General features: G+C 44.8%; 1 pseudogene; it reads left to right on the top strand.

The window, feature by feature from the left end:
* LOC144229876 (zinc-regulated GTPase metalloprotein activator 1B-like) overlaps positions 1 to 15,482 on the top strand; it is a 60,481-nt pseudogene extending 44,999 nt beyond the window's left edge.
* Positions 15,483 to 15,661: the final 179 nt, after the last annotated feature.

The following is a 15,661-nucleotide window of genomic DNA, read 5'->3' as shown; positions in this document are numbered from 1 at the left end:
TTATCGGACTTCCTCCCTGATTTGGGATTATTGTAAGGTCTGTTCTGACTAATTGGGCTCTTGGCAGTTCAACAGCAGGCAATTTTTTAAATCTTTTCATTTTATTTTGTTTCATTATTAACCTTTGATTGGAGGTGAAATCACACACCCCAGAGAACTACAAGGAGTTTTCCAAGAGGCTTTCAACCCAGATGCCCACTAGTTATGTGTTCATATCCTTATTATCAAAATGGGTGTGTCCTAAATGGCCCTGGGGTATAGGAGAAGAATGCCAAATTCTGGGAGGATCTTTGTTCAAATCCTCAGGCAAGAGATTCTGAACCTGTTACTGCTTGGAGGCATAAAAACAGAGTTGGTCCCAAATTAATTCTAAGAATTATCTTTCTTGTTTTAATTTAATGTTAATCCAGACTACATGGGGTTGAAATCCAGCTGTAGCACTTACGAGCTGTGTGAGCCTCAGTTTCCTCTTCTATAAAATGGGGATAATATAAGTGTTAGACATATTAAATGAGGTAATTTATGTAAAGTGCTTAGCACGGTGCCAGGTACATAATAAGCACTACATAGGAGATTGTTATATACAAAAACAATAAAACAACTAGAATGTACATGTTTTCATGTATCTCCAAATTATCTGCAATTGGTTGATATTATTAAGACTGAAAGTAATGGGGCACCTGGTGTCTCAGTCAGTTAAGCATCTGACTCTTGATTTTGGCTCAAATCATGATCTCACGGTTTATGAGATCTAGCCTCACGTTGGGCTGTGCGCTGACAGCACAGAGCCTGCTTGGGATTCTCTTTCTGTCCCTTCCCCTGTTTGAGCTCTCTCTTACTCTCAAATAAATAAACTTAAAAAAAAAAAGAATGAAAGCAGTAACTTTATAAAAACCTGGAAATCCATCTTTTCACACCCTAACTCCATACTACTCTGACCCAAACTACCATCACTCCATGCTTTGACTAGTGCAGTAGCCAATTATTTGGCTTCCCAGTGTCCTCTCTGATGTCCTATATGTCACCAGAGATTAGATCCCATCACCTCCCTATCTAAAATTCACCAGTGGCTACTATCTAACAAGATGGCAGATTCAAATTTGTCATCAATAAGAATTTGTTTAGATTTTCACTACATCCAAAGTACCCTGTGTCTTAAGCTGTCATTGCCCTTTTAGCAGGCTGAGGTACTGAGGTTCAGAGAGAATAAGTAACATGCCAAAGGCTGCCCAGCAAATTAGTGGCAGAAGTGAGGTTTGAACTCAGAGTCCACAATTCTTGCTCTTAATCAGAGTGACAGATGGGTGGACTGTGATTGCTAAACTGCAGAGTACAAGGGTCTCCTAACATAAGTACCCTCAGCCCATCCCCAGCCTGGGAGCCTGGGAAAGGTCAGTGGTAATCTCAGGATTGCCTGGCCTTTTGAAAATACCTTTCACAGAGAGAAAAAATATGGGATGTTCTCTTTGGTCACAGGGTTTTTTTTGTTGTTTTTTTTGTTTTTTTTAATTTCTGAGGGAGAGAGACAGTGTAAGCAGGGGAGGGTCAGAGAGAGAGAGAGGGAGACACAGAATCTGAAACACGCCCCAGTCTCCGAGCTAGCTGTCAGCACAGAGCCCGACATGGGGCTCGAACTCACAAGCCATGAGATCATGACCCGAGCCGAAGTCAGACGCCTAACCGACTGAGCCACCCAGGAGGCCCTCTTTGGTCACAGTTCTTAAGACTCAGTCCCTATAGAGCTCTTCTGAAGGTCCCCAGTCCTGTCTGAAATTGACATCCCCACTGTCCTGCCTTTGTGCTGCTTCTTTAGAATGTTCTTAGGCTTGCCATGAAGGAAATGCCTACACCGTGGCTAAGAGCCATCTGACATATCTAACATTTTATGTCCAGTAACTCAGCAGAAAGGGCTCTGAGACATGGACACATCACTGATCTGTTCATATTGCCCTTGCAGACAGCTTGGGATTAAACTATTCCAACTTCCAATATACGGTTTCTGCCATTTTGGTGTCTGTTGAACATTGATCAGTAATCAACTTCTCAGGCTGATACTCTGTATTCTTCATTCCTGAATATTACCAATAACTTAATTCCATTGTGTGCATAGTTACACGTGTATATAACTTCCTATTTAATTATCTGTAGATTCACGAATAGTTTTATGTATTGTGTATACCATACGTTTTCATGTCTATACCTATAACTTCAGTTACTAGCTATGCTGGCAACCCCCAAATTCATATCTCCATTCCAGACATTGCTTTTAAGTTCCAGATCCATATATCTAGCAGCCCACTCAACATCCCTACTTTCATGTCTCAAAGATGCACAAACTCAGCAAGTCCAAAACTAAATCCCTGATCTTCCTACTGGAGTCTGCTCATCCTCCCATGCTCCTTATCTCAGTAAATGACAGTCACCATCCAACCAGTTATTCAAGCCAAAAACCTGGAAGCAATCCTTGACACCACCTCTCTCCCTACCTATCAGATCTATCCATCCCAAATGCTGACAACTTTACATCTTAAAGTCTTTCATTCAGCAACCCTTCTCATTTCTTTAACAATTGCTTATTCTACAGCACTATATGAAAAATGGATGTTATGATGGTGAAAAGACAGATATGATCCTTTCTTCCAGAGCCCATAGCCATAAACCACAACAGTAAGTACACTTTATTGAGTGAATGAATAATACATATAGATGAAGGTAGTTTCATACAAGATAGGGACTTTACATAATTTCACTAATGTGCAATTGAGTATTTTGTACTAGATCTTGTCAAGGGATGACCTAAAGAGAGGTAGAGTATAGTGGTGAAGGGCATGGACTTGAAAATCAGACAGAATCATGTTGTCAATCAGTTGATCAATATTTATTGCACAGCTATTGTTTTAGTCCATTCTGGCTGCTGTAACAACCATGGACAGGGTGGCTTAAACAAGAGGCATTTATTTCTCACAGTTCTGGAAGGTGGACAGTTCAAGATCAAGGTGCCAGCTGATTCAGCTCCTGGTGAGATCCCACTTCCTGATTTGGTATGTGGTTAACTTCTTGCTGTGTCCTCACATGGTAAAGAGAAGAGTCCTGCTGCCTCTTCTCTCATTCAAGTACTGATCTCATCACGGATGCCCCACCCAATGACCTCATCTATACCTAATTACCTCCCAAAGGTCTCATCTCCAAATTCCATCACAGTGTGGGTCAGAGCTTCAACATATGAATTTGGAGGAGGATGTAAACATTCAGTCCTTAAATCTACTATGTGCTAAGCACTATTCTGGGTTGTGGGGATTCAGATAAGAGCAAGCAAAATGTCTGCACCCCTAGCATAGGTGGAACACTTCTCCATGTTTGAGATTTTCTCCACCTTAATAGGAAGAAAAAATTTCTTCTCTCTGTGGAGGCCACATACTTTCTCAAACTCTCTTGTGGCTAAGTTGCAGGCGTGCAACCTGGGCTCAGCCTATCAGAAGCCTCCATAGACTATTTGACGCAAGGGAAGTGGCACCAGGAAGAATTTGTTTAAACAAGAGTAGTGGCAGCTGCATCCAGCCCATGGGAATTGCAGTTGGAGAGGGTCTAGCATGAGTAACCTGGTGGTGACATCAGCACAATCAGCTGCTGAACTAATTCAGTGGTGTGATTTAGTGTCCTGTCCCTTGCCTGGTTCCCTAGGGCCTCTCAATACCTTTTACAAAATCACCTCTTGGTCTAAACTAACCAATGTTGGGTTCCATTGTTTCCAACTAAGAATCCAAGTTGATATACATGCCTGAGTTAAATCTCAAACCCTGACTATATTGGCTGAGCATCTCTGGGCAAATTATTTAACTTCTTACAGTTTCAGTTTCCTCATCTACAAAATGAAAACCGTTCAGTGCGATAGATCATGAGCTTGCCGAGAAGACGCACTGTGGTTTTCATTAGGGCCTTCCAGCTTTGATGTGACAATGTGCCCTTATGGAATAACCATCATTCTAAGCACTCAGGAAATGGGCTTCCACCTCTTCAACCTTGTATCCTTCCGTTTCTTTCCTGAAGAGAAACCTCCTTGCTGAGCTTCCAGTCAATTCATCCAATGTCAGGAATGAGAACCATGCCTCCTGTAAAGAAGACAGAACTCAGAATCAGACAGACCTGGATGTAAATCCTGCCTCTGCCACTTACCAGCTGTATGGTCTCAGGGGACCCACTCAACATTTCATGTGTCCTGAGTTTGGATGCCCTAATTGCAGAATGAGATTTTTCACACCCCTATGCACATCACCACACTCCAGACAACAAATAGCCCATATTGTAGATGTTATTGTTTGCCAATGGTTTATCAGATAGTAAAGGAAAATATTCATACCATCTGCTCCTTTGATAGAACATGTAAGAGTTTGTTTTGTCTTTATATTATTATATTTGATCTTCACAACAAACTTGGGAGAGGTACAAGGATAGTTATTCTAAGTCTCATTTCATAGAAGAAGAAACTGAGGGTCAGAGAAGCTGAGCCCAAGTTGGTACTTTTTTTGCTACACTCAATTTTTAGGGGTAAGTAGTGCATTTCAACCGTATTTTTTGTTTATTGAACCAAAAGTTGTGACAACAAATTAAAGCTACCTAGTTTTCTAGCATACTAAAAATTAATCTTTAAAATATCTTCCTACCTTTGAAAGAACCCCTTACTATGTGATCCCATGAGGAAAGCCAAAAGGGACTCTCCCTTTTCTCTGGTACCTGGAAGCAGGCACATAATCTAGGACCAGCCAATGGGATGTTCCAATTCCAGCCTATGAATATTGAGCAGGTAATCCAATGGCACAGACACAGAGGGTTTTCATCCAGTGGCATCAATGTTCAGTGCTGGGAGTCTTAGTGCTCCATAGTGGAAGCAGGGACAGTATAGTGGACTGTGCCAGCAAGGGACTTCAGTTGTGGCTTAACCTCCTTGTAATGTACACACTTTTTAAACGTGGTTCTCCAGTCTTCCATAAATATTGGAAGTTACTCAATATCTTTTCAATGCATGCATTTTATGTGAAATCCACCACTGGCACCTAATAACCCCAAGTGATACCCTTCATCATGGTGTACTGAGACTTTCTCACACACTCAGCCTGAAAGTAGGATTTATGGGTAGACTAGTCCTGTGTGGGCTCCATCCAAGCTCCAAAGTCTGGAAAGACTAAGGAGCTTTGAGTCACTTGCAGGACAGGCTCATAACAAAGGCCACAAGGACATGAGCCAGCCAGGCTCCTGTGTCCTGTGGACTCCTGTCCACACTATAAATTTAAAACATAAAATTCTGTCACATACAGGCAACCTCAATACACAATTCATGACAAACCAGGGTTGGTGTAGTAAGGGGATGGCTGAGAGGAACCAGTGAGAGTGTATTTATGGGATTATTTTAATGAGAAGCTACCACTGAGAAAAAACAGGCATAGACTTGGAGCAGAAGAAAAGTAATTCCTTAGAAAGCCTAATGATGACTGCTTAAGAAGAACTCCCTTATGCTGAAGGATTTCTGCAACTTCATTCTTAAAGTAAGTTCTGCTATTTATCAAGAGCAAGATTAGCCTTCAGTAGAATCTTCCCCAAATATTGAAATCTACTATCCACGATGTGTCTAGCAGGCACATTTTCCTGTGTTGAATCCCTCATCTTTCCAAACTGTTCTGTAGGGTCATGATTGTCATCTTTGTGTTGTTTGTTTTGCAGATGAGGAAACTAGAAGTCAAAGAGGTTAAGTGGTGTGCCTAGGCTCACACAAGCATTAAGTGGCAGAGCTGGGAGTAGAGCCCAGGACTGCGTGTCTCCAAAGCCACATTCTTTCCACTAACCCATGGTGCTGTTTTCCTTTTCAAGGTGATTGTCAAGATTCCTTGCCAAAAAGTGCTAACAAAAAATGTCTCTGACAGTGGAATGAACAGGAAGTCTCTCTGTGGCCTGGGTGACATATGGGAGTAACTGCCCAAGAGATATGGTTTTGTGGGGTTGGGCTGGGCTGTCAAGAGGGGTGGGGTGATTTCTGACTTTCTGACTTGGTTGTTTTTCTCAGGAAGTCCTGGTAGGGTTATTAATTCAAGAAGAGTGAGGGAGAGAGGAGCTGCGGGTGGAAAGGAGAGAGACTTTGCCCTCACTCATATCCTCACTCCTGCCTTGGATGGCATCCACAAGCCCCCGAATCCAAATCAGCAGCTCCTCTGTGGAAGCAGCTGGTGCCCCTTCAACAAGCCCTTCACAGAACCAACCCACCCCTACACGTCAGAGGCTGTCAGTCGGGCTTTGTCCTGACAGATCCCCTTTATCACTCTTGTTTTTCCATTGAACAATAACCTCTTTGGAGCTATATTAGGCAACACAGCTAGGCATAACTTGGGGTTGGACGTAGAAAATAGAATACCTTTTTAGCCTTGAACAGAATGTCCATGGTAGTGATTCAATTAACATATGATTTGCTTCTTTTCAGACCCTTCTAAGGGCAAAGCCTACCCTACTCACCAGCCACCCAAGGAGAACACCATAGGAGCAGAGGTTTATGGGAAGGGCAGCCTCTCAAAGTGGGGAGCTGAGCTGTCCTGACAAAGGACTCATGTCCCGTGAGCGGCCAGACCTGCCCCTCGCCCCTTTCGCCCCCCTCCCACACCAACGACTCTGACTGTAGTTGGCTATAACAAAAGCATGGCAATGTTCAAGGAACGTTCAAGTTTTCCAGATACTAGATGTTCAAAGCAATGAGGGGTGTATCCCTGCACACCTGGCCTTCTAGGCTAACTTCTCCTTACTCCCTGGAGAGATAGAGTGAGTTACCTGGTTGCCAAGCATGAGCAAATGCTTATATCTCTTGAATGGATGGTGCTAATCTATCAAAGACCCCCAGGAGGGGGTTTGGCTTTTCTTCCCCATCCTTCCCTGCCTAGCAAAGGGCACTGTTTTACAGACACCAATTTGCTCTCACTCAGGTAAGTTGCTCTGAAGTCAGGTCTTAAGTTAGGGAATCAAGAAGCCCACCTGGGCTCTCACTGAAAGTACTTACTCCAGTCATAAAAGTGATATTTTGATCCCATCTGCCTCACATCTTTTCTTGTTTTTGAATCAAAGAGGAAAGGAGATATTGATTGTGCCTCCTCAAAATTCCAGCTGTCGCAACTGAGGGCTGTTATTATAAATATCATCATTTCTTGATGCTGAGGCAGATTTATTAACAATGAAAACTTAGAATTTCCACCTCCATTGGTTTAGTCAGAGATGTCCCAATACAAGGCAAGCAGTCTCAAGATCGGCACTTGTGCCCTCACACCATCCCCTCTGTGCTTCTCACCCCCAAACACACCATCCATCACTCCACACCCACATATCTTCCTGTCTTCTCAGTGTGTAAATTTCTTTCTCAGAAATCGGGTACCTAGGTCACTTACAATACAAAAGAGACCGTCATAGGTAATGTTGAGATCCTCATTGTCCCTCTGTCTGGAGCTAGGGCTTTGTTAGGTCAGCTTTGCAGAAGCCTATCAAGCATCTAGGAGGAGGAAAGGTCTTACTCAGTCCCTGGAGTGTTTGTACACATTCTTACCAAATGATGTAAGGGAATTGGACGACAATATGGTGTCACAGTATATATGGAAATAAGTGTGTGCATGCACATAAAAGTGTATGCTTGTCTGCACAAGCCCAGGCATCTGCATCTGTCTGTACCCAGATCTTTGGCAAGCCCAGTGTGCCTCATTTTCCAACTGAGAACCAACTATCAGCAATTTGTGATTTTGCAAGGAATTGGAGAAAGGAAGCAATAGCCATAGAATGTCCAATGTCAGTCTTGGGCAGCAATCTGCACATGGGATTGAGGATGTGTTTACATAACACTTGAGCTAACATTAAGGAAGAAGGGATTGTACAAAAACATGGGGTGATGATGGAAATTATGGGGGAACCTAAAGCCTCCCAATGCCACACTGGCCTCTGGCATTCCCACCACCTAAGCAATACTTTCCAAGGCAATTGCACGCTGTCACTCCTGAAATTTGCCTGTGTAAATGGGACTACACCATTCTTGCTCATTTGTTTGATGTGTCTCTGTCTGTTCTTCCTCCATTCTCTCAACTCCTACTATTTCATCTGAGCCATTCCTATAAAACTTAGGGATTGATGAGCTTCTCAAAGGCAGGGAGGTACCTAGTACCCCAGCACCCAGTGGATCCTGGCCCAGGAGAGGTTTTCTGGAAGTGTTGGATGTAGAAAAGAAGCATCTTGCCATCTACAGTGTGTAGATCTCCTTGTCAACAGCACGTCATCTTCTCCTCTCCCCCAGTGGCTCCACAGTGACTCATCTGATATATAGCTCCCAGCGAAAGCCTGGCTGAACTATTGAGCCTCTAGATGGAAAAAAATATTTACCAAGGCTTCTCCGAAGTTTCTACCATGACAAAGAAGAGAGGAGGTGGAATTGCATTCCATTTGGGAGTTTTCAAATATAACCTAAAAAGCAGTCCCTACCCTGCTACCCCACAAGAATCACTACTCAAAGAGCTGACATCTCATTTCACCCTGGGTATGTTGAGACCCAGTGAGGCAGCCAACAACATGTGGAATGTCTCCATAGTAAAAGAAATTATTGCTGCTGTGAACACCATCCATTACTATGTCCAGTGTCCCTTTTCTTTTGCTTAAGGCCAACTCATGAAGAGATAAAGTGGAGCCACACAGTGTGGAATGGAAGAGAGACTGTGTACAGCCTAACAGAAACTAAGGAGGTGCCTGTTGGTGGCCGAATTTACTCTAGCAGCCAGAGGCCCTGACAATACATAATCATAAAGGGATAGGTGGTTGCATAGTGCAAGAGAGGACCACCCATTCAGGCAAAGAAAGGAGGGCTTCCTGGAGAAAGTGACAGCTACAAAAAGAATGTGAAGAACTCATAGGAGCTGGTTGAAAGGGAGATGGAGGTGGAGCAAAAGTACTTGACAGAGGGAAGAGTGTGAGACAAGGCAAGAAAGAGGGTGGCCCATCTGGGGAAAAGGAAAGCAGTTTACTATGTCTGGAATGGACAAGGTAAAAGATGGTATCTAAAGTATAAACAGGGTTAGGGTGCTTAGGTGGCTCAGTCGCTTAAGCATCTGACTTCTGCTCAGGTCATGATCTCATAGTTCGTGAGTTCGAGCCACATTGGGCTCTGTGCTGACAGCTCAGAGCCTGGAGGCTGCTTCGGATTCTCTGTCTCCCTCTCTTTCTGCCCCACCCCTGCTTGCGCTCCGTCTCCCTCTCAAAAACAAATAAACTTAAAAAAATTTTTAATAAATAATTAAGTAAACAAGTATGAACAGGGATTCTTAGAATAGTCAGAAACATTTTTAAAGATTCCCCTCCCCCCCCCCAAAAGCTAAGGGCTGACATTGAAGGTTTTCAACAGGGCAGTTTCTTAACCAAATAAATTTTTCCTTGGAAGCAATATGGACCCTGGATGATGCGAGGAGCAGGGGGCGTGTGGGGAGACCTAGAAAAATACGCTTGCTGTGCTGGAAGTGAGGCTACAGTGGTCTGGGCTAGGAAGGTGGCAGGGGGGCTGGAGAGAAGCACATGGACCCTAAAGATATTGAGGTCCATCTGATAGGACTTGGTGAATAGTTGGATAGGGGGGAAAAAGAATCAAGGTCGGCTTCCAGTTTGTGACCCCAGGGACAAGATTCACCGCTGTATGATTTCTTGTGCACAGGGTCACTGTGCTTGCTCAAGGACAGGACTCATGCCAGCCCTGCTCTCTTGTGCTTCCTACACATTACACGAAGCCAAATCCACCTCATTAGCTCCATTCCAACTTCACATCTGCCACTGGGTGGATAAATAAATGGATTTCTTTTACAGACCTATCTGGGCTTTGCAGGGAGGCAATAGGAGGTTTGCTTAGGCTTCCAGTTCTCAGTCTGGTACTCAGCACAGCTCTCCAGAAAGCCCTGCAATAGCAGCAGGGGATGGGGGCAGTAGACAGAAGAAAGGACTATGGGGAGGTATTTGTCCAAATATTACTAAAGCAGTATTTTTTTTTAAATGTTTTATTTATTTCTAGGAGAGAGAGACAGCGTGAGCAGGGGAGGGTCAGAGAGAGAGGGAGTCACAGGCTGAAACAGGCTCCAGGCTCTGAGCTGGCAGTCAGCACAGAGCCCGACGCGGGGCTCGAACCCACAAACCGCGAGATCATGACCTAAGCGAAAGTCGGAAAGTCGGACGCTTAACCGACTAAGCCACCCAGGCGCCCCACTAAAGCAGTATTTTATTTCTACCCAGGGCTTGTCCCTGGGGAGTTCTGATCTCTCTGTGGGCAGGCCAAGCACCCCACACAAATGAGAGAATGATGAAGTTCATGCACCTGAGCCTTACTCCAAACTCCCATCTTTATCACCATTGTAACCCCAACACTGGCACATGGGAAACCCTAACACTAGCACGTTGCTGAAAGAGGCAATGAGAAAAAAGGAGTAAGAAAGAGAATAAGGAGAAGCGCCTGGGTGGCTTAGTCGGTTAAGCGTCCGACTTTCGCTTAGGTCATGATCTCGCGGTTCGTGGGTTCGAGCCCCGCGTCGGGCTCTGTGCTGACTGCCAGCTCAGAGCCTGGAGCCTGTTTCAGAGTCTGTGACTCCCTCTCTCTCTGACCCTCCCCTGCTCACGCTGTCTCTCTCTCTCCTAGAAATAAAAAAAAGAAAAAGAAAAAGAAAGAGAATAAGGAGATAGGAAAGGTAAATAAAGACATCCTCAAGGCACAGTAGCAAGTCTCCCCCCAATTTCCTCACCCAACCCTAAGAAGGGACCCCACCCAGAGACCTTTGGAACAGAATTCTTCTTCCAACCTGCCAGTGAATGTTCTGATATTCTGGCTCCCATATGTATGTCTCCACAGAAGAATTCTTCATGAACTCCCCTAGCCCCAAGAGTGCATTCCTTGGATCCAATCCTACTACTTAAAGAAATTGGCACTTAATCCCACCACTTAAAAACTAGGAAGGCTGAGAAAGAAGGAGGATGGAAAGAAGGGAGTTGAACCCTGCTAACCTAGAGACTATCTATTTGTCTCTCTGCGAGCACAGCCCTATGGAGTTGTATGGTAGCCCCACTTGGCAATCAAAAAACCCAGTCCCCTTCCTAAATGGTTGACCTGTGTGCATCACCAGCCCACTCCATTCTCCCACCAAACCTCAGCCCTTGCCTCTGTGAGTTCTGGGCACTGGATTCCTTTCCCAGGGGGCATATATCACCAATGCTCCATGCCTAAAACCCAACTTTCTTTCCCAAGGCTTGAATTCACAGCATCTATTTGTAATGAGAGGAAAAGTCCAAAAGGAAAAACAAATGTCAAAACTGAAGAGCCCAAGCTTGATAAAAGTCAAGCCAAAGAAAACCAGCCCAATGGCTGAGGAGAAGCTTTCCCAAGACGCAAAAGTGCTCTGTTCCCTACCACTTGGTTGCAAACTCTGCCAGACCCAGGGCTTGGATGGCTTACCCCACCCCTTCCACGGTTTAATAAATGTATCCTCTGCTGAGCCTGCCAGCCCCCTACTCAGCTCCTTCACTCTCCTCACCACCAAGGCTCCTTAAGAGCTATGTTGTTGACATTTATCTCTGGGCCATTCAATGACATGATTATAGGAGAAACAGAGGAGGCACATTTGTAATAAATCCTAAACCAAAGAAGAGAAGCCATTAAAAAGTTGGGCTTCTCCCCAGTGCCCTTGGCAGGTGGAAGCCAAGAGAAAGAGATATGTGTTTGTTGGTTTAAGCATCTTTAATTTGCTCCCCACTCTTTCTCCTTGAGATGGGCTGACTGTGCCCTCTCCCTAAATTTACACATTAAAGCCTAACCATCAATGTGATGGTATTCATCAGTGAGGCTTTTGGGAGCTTATTAGGTCATGAGGGTGAGGCTTCACAAATGGGATTAGTGCCCTCATGAGCAGGAACGTGAGAGAGATGGTCTCTCCCTCAGGCACAACAGCAGGTCCTCTGTCACCAGACACCACATCTGCCAGCGCCTTGATCTTGGACTTCCCAGCCTCAGAACTGTGAGAAACAAATATATGCTGCTTAAGCACCCAGTCTATGGTATTCTATTATAGCAGCCTGAACTAAAACGCTCTCCAGCTCAGCCTGCAGGCACTTGAGTGGACACTGCCTCCTCCGCCCAGACTCCCAGGACTTCCCGTAGGCACTCTCTATCTGAAGGTCTCCAGGACAATAGAATTTTGAGGCAAGGTGCAGGGGAAGTGAAAAACGAAGACAGTCTGAAAGGAAAGGCTGCCGCGAAGGTGTTACATAAGCTTCCAGGTGCCAATTAACAGGGCTGCGCTCCAATAACTATCTTCTCTCCCCAGCAGGATGTTCACTCTGAGAGAACAAGAACCCATGCACTGTCTCTTTCCCTATAAAAACCCCAGTGCCCAAATCAGTGTCCAGCACATAGGAGTTGCTCAAGAACTATTTGTTGACTAAACAAGTTAATGCAGCTTTCTAAGTCTCTATGGTGAGCCTGTGAGGAATTTTCATATAGATCTGACACATGAGAGGACTGAGGCTCAAGAGGTCAAGCAACTTGTCCCTTACAGGTTAACCTGCACACGTTGAGCACAGATCTGACTCTACAGAGTTGTCAATAAAATTACAGGCATTGGATCAAACAAACAGGAAGCTCATCTTCAAAATGCTCAGAAGAGCACTCTGAGCTTACTTTTGTCTGTTATATTCTATTGTATTATAATAGGAGTATGTTGTATCATATCCTATCCACATTATATATTCTACATTATATTCACAGTAGCATGAATCACTCCCTTCCTTATTGTGCCATTACACATGAGACGTTGCACAATTATGGCATTTTCTACACTTCATTACAGTTATTTTTTAGCATCTCATTAGATTGTGAAACCCTTGAAGGCATCTCCAGCACCTAGCACAGGCTTCACAAATGTTTTTCACAGAAATGGACGGATGGAGGAATGAATTTGTACAATACCTTGCATTTCAAAAATACTTTCATTTATGTTATCTCATGTAATCTTCATGTTACTGGGTTAATTATTATTATTAACAACAAGGACACAAATTTTACTTGGAGATATAATGGTCTTTTGTGGAAAAAATGCTTTGAGATGCTTGAGGTAGGTGAGAGTCTTGAGGCAGAGGTGTGGACCCCCACAACAGAGAAGGGAGAGCATCTTGACCTTGGGCATGAGACAAGGGAATGAGCAAAGAGAGGAGTAACTAGAGGGAAGAGAAGGAAGACAACAGAGAGAGAAGGACTAGGTCTTGGGGAGGCTAAGAGCCTGTGAACCTCATGGTGGGGTGGGTGGCTCAAGGGCATCTTAGAGGCAATCTGAGGCCAACTACCTTTTTGAAAGTTGCTCAGATTTCTGCTCTGGCTACCCTTCTTCTCTCTTTTCCTTGACAAAACCAAGACCAAACCCAAAATAAACAACAAAAAGCCAAGACACTTTGGTCGATTATACTAACCTTATTGCTGCTACTTTGTAAGGGGGCTTTTCTGGAACCCTCGGAAGGGATCTGACTTCATGCTGGGTTGATGTGGAACAGAACAGAGTGAGCATGCAAGGAAGCTGGAGCCAAGAATTCAGACATTCAGGAGATTTTGGGGGGCTGTGGAAGGACAAGGTAGAGCTTTAAGTCTCCTTTCTTACTATTTCACTGAGAGGGTGGCCCCAGTTTCCATCTGGGCTTATGCTATGAGGAAACTGAGACCCAGAGAGGTTTAGTGCTTTGCCCAAGGTCACAGAAGTAGCAGTTGGTAGACATAGAATCTAATTAAATTCAGGATATTTGGCCTTAAATCCTTTGCTTCTCTTGTATCTTGATGCTACTGCACAAAGATTGCTGTCACCCTCCACAGGGTGGAAGTTGGGGCTGAAGCTACTTTTGAGGAACTCATAAGTAGAGTTCTTTTAGAAGTTCTTTTAGAACTCTTTAGAGTTCTTTTAGAAAAATTCTTCTAGAGTTTTAGATGGCATGAGGCAGCAAAGTATCAGCTCCCCGTCTCCCTCACCTTGGTAGACACAGTTGTAGTTTGCCTGACCGGGATGACCAGACCATGGAGAACAGCTGGAAAATTCCAAACTCACCACTCCCTCCTTCCCTTGGACCAGAGGTGTGCCTCCCCCAAGACTTCCAATTCTAGCTCTAACCTCACAGAGATGGGAAGACAGAGGTGCAAGAGGCCGTGCTGGCCAGTGGAGCAAACTCAACAGGCAGAGGCCCCCATTACATCTGTCAGACGCCCTCACACACACATGGGCTTTATAAGAAGCAGGCCTCTGCGAGGGCAGCCTGAGTCAGTGTAGTAGAAAATTCCCCTGCCTATCTGCCTGCCTCTCAACACCCTGACCTCACACGAGCCAAGGCACAGGCCATATTCCAGAAGTTATCAGGCCACTGCAAGTCCCACCTGCCCTCTGCCTGGCCTAGACATTGCCATGGTCACAGCCAGCCTGGCTAGACTGCATGCAGGAGGTCTGAGAGGCTGAAACTTGGCCCAGGTTCCAATAGTGTCTTCTGAATGCTCCTCTGGCCCCAACAGCGCACACAGTAAGAGCAGGCTCAGCACTTTCTTTGAAATCCATCCAGCTGCAACATGGAGTGAGCGAGGAACCCTCATCCCTCCCATCCGGTTCCTTCTGGGGGTTCTGATGGAGAATCTATCCTATGCTTATCTGCTAGCTCCTTGTGGTCATGGGAAATCCTTGGTATTCCTGAGCTGGTGGATGTATCCTTCCACTTCCTGTCTCCATCTTCATATGGCATTCTCTCCCATGGGTCTCTATGTCTGTATGTCTAAGTTTTTTGCTTCTTATAAGGACACTAATCATAATGGATTTAGGATTCACCTAATCTAATATGATCTCAACTTGATTACATCTGCAAAGACCTCATTCCAAATAACGTCACATTCACAATTTCTGGGTGGACATGAATTTGGGGTGGGACACTAATCAACCTAGTACATGGGGGATTTTTAAAAAATTCTTATGACTCAGCTTCCTCCCATCCCCAGGAGAGGACTTTTAATCTAAAACAGTGGTGTCCAGGACCAGCTTCACCTAGGAACTTGTTAGAAATGCTAGTTATCAGGCCTCCAGAATCAGAAACTCTGGGATGGGGCACAGGGATCCGTGTTTTAACAAGTCCCACAGAAAATTCTAATGCCCGTTCAAGTTTAAGAACCTTTGCTCCGTGATCAGGGCAGAGTGTGTGCAATAGGGGCGATCTTCCCTTTGGGTTGAATTGCCCATTCATTCCAGAAACACTTAGAAGATGGTGAGCTAGCTGCTAGGGACACAGCCACGTTCAAATCACAGTCTCTATGCATGAGGAACTTACACAGTGACAGTGATATCGGCATACAAGACTGGATAACTGACATGTACCAGGTTGAACCATNCTCACACGTCCTGACTGGAGAAATGACTCCTCAAAGGCCAAGTGAACGATAAAGGGAGGGAACCGCGGATGCAAATACTCTGAGTTGTGCAAGCTAGGAGGGTCTGCAGGGCCACAGGATGAGGCTTCCACAGGTGGTGTTCAGTCCATACTGCCCTGGTTCCTGCTTTTGCAACTCCCCCAGTCACCTTGGTCTCAACTAAGTGAAGCTGCATCTAGATATAGGCCCGAA

This window comes from Crocuta crocuta, unplaced genomic scaffold (genome assembly GCF_008692635.1).
Source record: "Crocuta crocuta isolate KB4526 unplaced genomic scaffold, BGI_CrCroc_1.0 scaffold193, whole genome shotgun sequence".
Taxonomy (NCBI): domain Eukaryota; kingdom Metazoa; phylum Chordata; class Mammalia; order Carnivora; family Hyaenidae; genus Crocuta; species Crocuta crocuta.
Note: the sequence above shows the minus strand (reverse complement) of the source record. Positions and strands in the feature narration are given on the sequence as shown.